General features: G+C 39.7%; 1 non-coding gene across 1 annotated transcript; it reads right to left on the reverse strand.

The window, feature by feature from the left end:
• Positions 1-1844: 1844 nt before the first annotated feature.
• Positions 1845-1952, reverse strand: LOC130959708 (small nucleolar RNA R71). Its single transcript, XR_009078776.1, has one exon. It is a non-coding gene; the product is annotated as a small nucleolar RNA R71 (small nucleolar RNA).
• Positions 1953-9002: the final 7050 nt, after the last annotated feature.

Below are 9002 nucleotides of genomic sequence, written 5' to 3' on the forward strand. Positions count from 1 at the left end.
ATCCTTATTTTCTTTTTCACTCAATTTTCAAAAAAAATCCAAAAAATTACAAAATCATAAAAACCAAAAATATTTTATGTTTCTTGTTGAGTCTAGTGTCTCATTTTATGTTTGGTGTCAATTGCATGTTTCTATTCTTCTTGCATTTTTTCGAATTCATTCATGTGTCTTAATGGATCTTCAAGTTGTTCTTCATGATTCCCTTGTTCTGATCTTTAAATTCTCTTGTCTTGAGTGTTTTGTTGTTTCTCATATGCATTCTCATTTTGTTAGTGTCAATAGTATACAAACTTCTAAGTTTGGTGTCTTGCATGCATTGTTTATTTGATCTTAGTTTCATTTTGATTATTCCTCATTATTAAAAATCCAAAAAATTTTTAATTTGTGTCTTTTCAAGTCAATAATACAGAGAATTGAAGATTCAGAACATATAGCAGAGGAATTACACAGAAAAAGCTGGACGTTCAAAATGCCCAGTGAGGAAGGAAAACTGGCGTTTAAACGCCAGCCAGGGTGCCTGGCTGGGCGTTTAACGCCGAAAAGGGGTGAGTTTTGGGCGTTAAACGCCAGAATGTATACCATTCTGGGCGTTTAACGCCAGGATGGCACAAGAGGGAAGATTTTGTTTTTAATTCAAATTTTTTTTTCAAGTTTTCATAATTTTTCAAAATCAAATCTTTTTCAAATCATATCTTTTCAATCATATATTTTCAAAATCAATTTCTTTCCATTTTCAAAAATACTTGCTAACAATTAATGATTTGCTTCAACATTTCAAGTATGTTGCCTTTTCTGTTGAGAAATGTTTAATGTCTGAATCATATCTTTTAAATTTCTTGTTAGCCAAGTCATTAATTTTCAAAATCAAATCTTTTTAAATTGTTTTTCAAATCATATCTTCTCAATCATATCTTTTTAAAACTATATCTTTTCAATCATATCTTTTTATCACAATTTTTTTTAAAATAGTTTTCAATCATATCTTTTTGATTTCTAATTTCAAAGTCTTTTTCAAAAATCACTTTATTTCTTTCCCAATCATATTTTTCAAAAATCATTCTTCAATTTTTCAAAATGTTTTTTAAAATTTTTTTATATATTTTCGAAAATTTCTTCCCCTCTTCTCATACCCTTCTATTTATGGACTAACACTCCTCCTCAATGGACAATTCGAATTCTATCTTTCTAGGTAAGTTCGAATTCTTCTTCTACCTCTCCTTCTTCTTTTCCTCTGACACCTCAAGGAATCTCTATACTGTGACATAGAGGATTCCATACTTTCTTGTTCTCTTCTCTTTCATATGAGCAGGAGCAAAGACAAAAGTATTCTTGTTGAGGCTGACCCTGAACCTGAAAGGACCCTGAAGCGAAAGCTAAGAAAAGCTAAAGCACAACTCTCTGTAGAGGACCTAACAGAAATCTTCAAACAAGAAGAAGACATGGCAGCCGAAAATAACAACAATGCCAACAATGCAAGGAAGGTGCTGGGTGACTTTACTGCACCTACTCCCGACTTCTATGGGAGAAGCATCTCTATCCCTGCCATTGGAGCAAACAACTTTGAGCTTATGCCTCAATTAGTTTCTCTAATGCAACAGAATTGCAAGTTCCATGGACTTCCATTGGAAGATCCTCATCAGTTTTTAGCTGAATTCTTGCAAATCTGTGACACTGTCAAGACTAATGGGGTTGACCCTGAGGTCTACAGACTTATGCTATTCCCTTTTGCTGTAAGAGACAGAGCTAGGATTTGGTTGGACTCACAACCTAAAGAAAGCCTGAACTCTTGGGAAAAGCTAGTCAATGCCTTCTTGGCAAAGTTCTTTCCACCTCAAAAATTGAGTAAGCTTAGAGTGGAAGTCCAAATCTTCAGACAGAAGGAAGGTGAATCCCTCTATGAAGCTTGGGAAAGATACAAACAATTGATCAGAAAGTGTCCTTCTAACATGCTTTCTGAATGGAGCATCATAGGTATCTTCTATGATGGTCTGTCTGAACTGTCCAAGATGTCATTGGACAGCTCTGCTAGAGGATCTCTACATCTGAAGAAGACGCCTGCAGAAGCTCAAGAACTCATTGAAATGGTTGCAAATAACCAATTCATGTACACTTCTGAAAGGAATCCTGTGAACAATGGGACGAATCAGAAGAAAGGAGTTCTTGAGATTGATACTCTGAATGCCATACTGGCTCAGAATAAAATATTGACTCAGCAAGTCAATATGATTTCTCAAAGTCTGTCTGGAATGCAAGCTGCACCAGGCAGTACTAAGGACGCTTCATCTGAAGAAGAAGCTTATGATCCTGAGAACCCATCAATGGAAGAGGTAAATTACATGGGAAAACCCTATGGAAACACCTATAATCCTTCATGGAGAAATCATCAAAATCTCTCATGGAAGGATCAACAGTGACCTCAACAAGGTTTCAACAACAATAATGGTGGAAGAAACAGGTTTAGCAATGGCAAGCCTTTTCCATCATCTTCTCAGCAACAGACAGAGAATTCTAAGCAGAGCCACTCTGACTTAGCAACCATGGTCTCTGATCTAATAAAAACCACTCAAAGTTTCATGACTGAAACAAGGTCCTCCATTAGGAACTTGGAGGCACACGTTGGTCAGCTGAGTAACAAAGTTACTGAACTCCCTCCTAGTACTCTTCCAAGCAATACAGAAGAGAATCCAAAAGGAGAGTGCAAGGCCATCAACATGGCCGAATTTGGAGAGGAGAAAGAGGCAGTGAGCGCCATTGAGGAAGACCTCAATGGACGTCCACTGGCCTCCAATGAGTTCCCTAATAAGGAACCATGGGAATCTGAGGCTTACATTGAGACCATAGAGATTCCATTGGATTTACTTCTGCCATTCATGAGCTCTGATGAGTATTCTTCCTCTGAAGAGGATGAAGATGTTACTGAAGAACAAGTTGCTAAGTACCTTGGAGCAATCATGAAGCTAAATGACAAGTTATTTGGTAATGAGACTTGGGAGAACGAACCTCCTTTGCTCACCAAAGAACTGGATGACTTGACTAGGCAGAGATTACCTCAAAAGAGACAGGATCCTGGGAAGTTCTCAATAGCCTGTACCATAGGCAGCATGACCTTTGAGAAGGCTCTATGTGACCTAGGGTCAAGCATAAACCTCATGCCTCTCTCTGTAATGGAGAAGCTAGGGATCTTTGAGGTACAAGCTGCAAGAATCTCACTAGAGATGGCAGACAACTCAAGAAAACAAGCTTATGGACTTGTAGAGGATGTTCTGGTAAAGATTGAAGACCATTACATCCCTGCTGATTTCATAGTCCTAGAGACTGGAAAGTGCATGGATGAATCCATCATCCTTGGCAGACCCTTCCTAGCCACAGCAAAGGCTGTGATTGATGTTGACAGAGGAGAATTGATCATTCAAGTGAATGAAGAATCCTTTGTGTTTAAGGCTCAAGAATATCCCTCTGTTACCATGGAGAGGAAGCATGAAGAGCTTCTCTCAAAACAGAGTCAAACAGAGCCCCCACAGTCAAACTCTAAGTTTGGTGATGGGAGGCCACAACCAACTTCTAAATTTGGTGTTGAACCCCGACATTCAAACTCTAAGTTTGGTGTTGGGAGGTTCCAACATTGCTCTGGACATCTGTGAGGCTCTATGAGAGCCCACTGTCAAGCTACTGACATTAAAGAAGCGCTTGTTGGGAGGCAACCCAAAGTTATATTTATCTATTTCCCTTTGTTATTTTATGTTTTCTGTAGGTTGATGATCATGTGAAGTCACAAAATCAATTGAAAAAGCAAAAACAGAAAGAAAAATAGCGCACCCTGGAGGAAAATTTGATGGCGTTTAAACACCAGTGAAGGGAGCAAATGGGGGTTAAACGCCCAGTCTGGCACCATTCTGGGTGTTTAACGCCAGAAAAGGGCACCAAACAGGCGTTTAATGCCAAGAATGGGCAAGAAGCTGGCGTTAAATGCCAGAAATGGGCACCAGCCCGGTGTTTAACGCCAGGATTGGCAGAAAGAGCATTTTTGCTCGCCACTTGGTGCAGGGATGAATTATCCTTGACACCTCAAGATCTGTGGACCCCACAGGATCCCCACCTACCCCACCACTCTCTCTCTTCTTCACCCATTCACCAATCACCTCAACACCTCTTCCCCAAAACCCCTCACCTATCAAATCCTACCATTCTCTTCACCACTCACATCCATCCTTCATAAAACCCCACCTACCTTACCATTCAAATTCAAACCACTTTTCCTCCCAAACCCACCCATACATGACCGAACCCTACCCCTCTCTCCACCCCTATATAAACCCATCTTCACTCCTTCATTTTCACATAACCTACACACTACTTCTCCCCCTTGGCCGAAAAACAAAGCCACCTCTATCTCCTCTATTTCTTCTTCTTCTTCTACTCTCTTCTTTCTTTTTTTGCTCGAGGACGAGCAAACATTCTAAGTTTGGTGTGGTAAAAGCATTACTTTTTGTTTTTCCATAACCAGTTATGGCATCTAAGGCCGGAGAAACCTCTAGAAAGAGGAAAGGGAAGGCAAAAGCTTCCACCTCCGAGTCATGGGAGATGGAGAGATTCATCTCAAGGGTGCATCAAGACCACTTCTATGAAGTTGTGGCCATGAAGAAGGTGATCCCTGAGGTCCCTTTTCAAACTCAAAAAAAGGTCAACTTTAATCAAAGGTTGGACCAAGTCCTCATGGATATCTGTGTGGAAGGAGCTCAATGCAAACATGAGATCCCACTCATAGACATGAGCATGAGGAAATTCCTCATCATGAAATCCCTGAGATGCCTCAAGGGATGCACTTTCCTCCACAAAACTATTGGGAGCAAATCAACACCTCCCTAGGAGAATTGAGTTCCAACATAGGACAACTAAGGGTGGAGCACCAAGAACATTCCATCCTCCTCCATGAAATTAGAGAAGATCAAAGAATCATGAGAGAGGAGCAACAAAGGCAAGGAAGAGACATTGAGGAGCTCAAGCATTTCATAAGATCTTCAAGAGGAAGAACAAGCCGCCATCACTAAGGTGGACCCGTTCTTTAATCTCCTTGTTCTTTATTTTTCTGTTTTTTCAAATTTTCATGCTTATGTTTATTTATGTTTGTGTCTTATGATCATTAGTGTCTAAGTGTCTATGCCTTAAAGTTATGAATGTCCTATGAATCCATCACCTTTCTTAAATGAAAAATGTTCTTAATTAAAAAAGAGAAGAATTGCATGAATTTTGAATTTTATAACAGATTAATTATTTTGATGTGGTGGCAATACTTTGACTTCTGAATGTATGCTTGAACAATGCATATGTCTTTTGAATTTGTTGTTCATGAATGGTGGCTCTTGAAAGAATGATGAAAAAAGGAGACATGTTACTGAGGATCTGAAAAATCACAAAAATGATTCTTGAAGCAAGAAAAAGCAGTGAATACAAAAAAAATGAAAAAAGAAAGGAAAAAAAGAAAAAAGAAAAAAATTAAATAAAGTCGTGATCCAAGGCAAAAAGAGTGTGCTTAAGAACCCTGTATACCTCTAATTAGGGGCTCTAGCAAAGCTGAGTCACAATCTGAAAAGGTTCACCCAGTTATGTGTCTGTGGCATGTATGTATCCGGTGGTAATACTGGAAGACGGAGTACTTTGGGCCACGGCCAAGACTCATAAAGTAGCTGTGTTCAAGAATCATCATACTTAACTAGGAGAATCAATAACACTATCTGGATTCTGAGTTCCTATAGAAGCCAATCATTCTGAATTTCAAAGGATAGAGTGAGATGCCAAAACTGTTCAGAGGCAAAAAGCTAAAAGCCCTGCTCATCTAATTAATACTGATCTTCATAGATGTTTTTGGAATTCATTGCATATTCTCTTCTCTTTATCTTATTTAATTTTCAGTTGCTTGGGGACAAGCAACAATTTAAGTTTGGTATTGTGATGAGCGGATAATTTATACGCTTTTTGCCATTATTTTTGGTATGTTTAGTATGTTTTAGTTAGTTTTTATTATATTTTTATTAGTTTTTAGTTAAAATTCACTTTTCTAGACTTTACTATGAGTTTGTGTGTTTTTTATATGATTTCAGGTATTTTCTGGCTGAAATTGAGGGACCTGAGCAAAAATCTGATTCAGAGGCTGAAAAGGACAGCAGATGTTGTTGGATTCTGACCTCCCTGCACTCAAAGTGGATTTTCTGGAGCTACAGAAGCCCAATTGGCGCGCTCTCAATTGCGTTGGAAAGTAAACATCCTGGGCTTTCCAGCAATTTATAATAATCCATACTTTGCCCGAAATTTGATGGCCCAAACAGGCGTTCCAAGTCAGCTCAAGAATTCTGGCGTTTAACGCCGGAACTGGCACAAGAATGGGAGTCAAACGCCCAAACTGGCGCAAATTTCTGGCATTTAACTCCAAGAAAAGTCTCTACACATGAAAGATTCAATGCTCAGCCCAAGCACACACCAAGTGGGCCCGGAAGTGGATTTTTATGTCATTTACTTATTTTTGTAAACCCTAAGCTACTAGTTCTCTACATATAGGACCTTTTACTATTGTATTCTCATCTTGGAGAGTTTTATGCTATCTTAGATCACGTTTTGAGGGCTGGCCTCACGGCCATGCCTAGACCTTGTTCTTATGTATTTTCAACGGTGGAGTTTCTACACACCATAGATTAAGGTGTGGAGCTCTGCTGTACCTCGAATATTAGTGCAATTACTATTGTTCTTCTATTCAATTCAGCTTATTCTTGTTCTAAGATATTCATTCGTACCTGATGAGCGGATAATTTATACGCTTTTTGGCATTGTTTTTAGTATGTTTTTAGTATACTTTTATTAATTTTTAGTTAAAATTCACTTTTCTGGACTTTACTATGAGTTTGTGTGTTTTTTTGTGATTTCAGGTATTTTCTGGCTGAAATTGAGGGACCTGAGCAAAAATCTGATTCAGAGACTTGATGAATGTGATGAGTATGTGACGCTCATCATCATTCTCACTTATGAACGCGTGATTGACAACCACTGTAGTTCTACAAGCAACAAGGCTCTAATGTTTATCTCTTGGATTCCTGATACACGATGCATGGTTGATTGCCTGACAACCGAGCGCTCGCCTGACAAACGAGCCAGCCATTCCGTGAGATCAGAGTCTTCGTGGTATAGGCCAGAACTGATGGCGGCATTCAAGAGAATCCGGAAGGTCTAACCTTGTCTGTGGTATTCTGAGTAGGATTCAATGATTGAATGACTGTGACGTGCTTCAAACTCGCGATTGTGGGGCGTTAGTGACAGACGCAAAGAATCACTGGATTCTATTCCGACATGATCGAGAACCGACAGCTGGATAGCCGTGCCGTGACAGGGTGCGTTGAACATTTCCACTGAGAGGATGGGAGGTAGCCACTGACAACGGTGAAACCCTTGCATAAGCTTGCCATGGAAAGGAGTAAGAAGGATTGGATGAAGACAGTAGGAAAGCAGAGAGACGGAAGGGACAAAGCATCTCCATTCGCTTATCTGAAGTTCTCACCAATGAATTGCATAAGTATCTCTATCTTTATTTTATGCTTTATTCATATTTCATCCATAACCATTTGAAGCTGCCTGACTGAGATTTACAAGATGACCATAGCTTGCTTCATACCAACAGTCTTCGTGGGATCGACCCTTACTCGCGTAAGGTTTATTACTTGGACGACCCAGTGCACTTGCTGGTTAGCTGTGCGAAGTTGTGATAAAGAGTTGAGATTGCAATTGAGCGTACCATGTTGATGGCGCCATTGATGATCACAATTTCGTGCACCAGAAAGCAGATCATGGAAGAACCAAATCCAAGACAGTAGCAAGTGGAGAAAAGCCTTACACCTCCACTACCTTATCCACAAAGATTTCACAAAGAAGCAAAGGATAAATATTTCCATAAATTCCTTGAGACTTTCAAGAAGCTAGAGATCAACATTCCCTTGGCTGAGGCATTGGAGCAAATGCCTCTGTATCCCAAGTTCTTGAAGGAGCTTATCAACAAGAAAAGAAGTTGGCTGGAGAAGGAGACTGTGCTGCTCACTGAAGAATGTAGCGCTATGCTTCAAAAGGGAATCCCACCAAAGCTTAAAGATCCAGGGAGTTTTGTAGTTGCTTGCACCATAGGCAAAATGACATTAGACAAGGCTCTTTGTGATCTTGGAGCTAGTATCAACTTAATGCCCCTGTCCATGATGAGGAAGCTTGCGATAGAAGAACTCAAACCCACTAGGATGTCACTAGTCATGGCTGATAGATCAATCAAGACACCTAATGGAATTGTGGAGAATCTATTAGTAAAGGTTGGGGAGTTTATCTTCCCTGCGGATTTTATGATCTTGGATACTGAAGAGGAAGGAAATAATTCAATCATCTTGGGAAGACCATTTCTAGCAACTGCAAGAGCTATTATGGATGTGGAAAAGGGAGAGATGATCTTCAGAGTACACAATGAGCAAATGGTCATAAATGTTTTCAAGTCAATGCATCACCCTCCTGAGCAAGAGGATTACCTGAGAGTTGACATGATAGAAAGCCTGGTGGAAGAAATGTTAGACACTAATCATCATGAGCAAGAAGAGGAAAATAACCAAGAGACAATAGAGGAACAAGCAGCTGAGATCTCTATTGACAAGGAGGTGAAACCAAGCAAGAAGGAAGAAGTACAAAAACAAGAACTGAAGCCATTACCCACCCATCTCAAATATGCATTCCTTGGCACATCAGAGAGTTTCCCAGTGATTATCAATTCATCCATGACAAAAAAAAGAAGAAGGAGAACTCCTTGATGTACTCAGAGCTCACAAGGATGCTTTAGGATGGACCATTGATGACCTGAAAGGCATCAGCCCTGCAGTGTGTATGCATAAAATCCTCTTGGAGGATAATTTCAAACCAGTGGTTCAACCTCAGAGAAGGCTAAATCCCACAATGAAGGAAGTTATCCAGAAGGAAGTACTGAAGTTGTG

Source organism: Arachis stenosperma, chromosome 10 (genome assembly GCF_014773155.1).
Source record: "Arachis stenosperma cultivar V10309 chromosome 10, arast.V10309.gnm1.PFL2, whole genome shotgun sequence".
In the NCBI taxonomy this organism is placed as follows: Eukaryota; Viridiplantae; Streptophyta; class Magnoliopsida; order Fabales; family Fabaceae; genus Arachis; species Arachis stenosperma.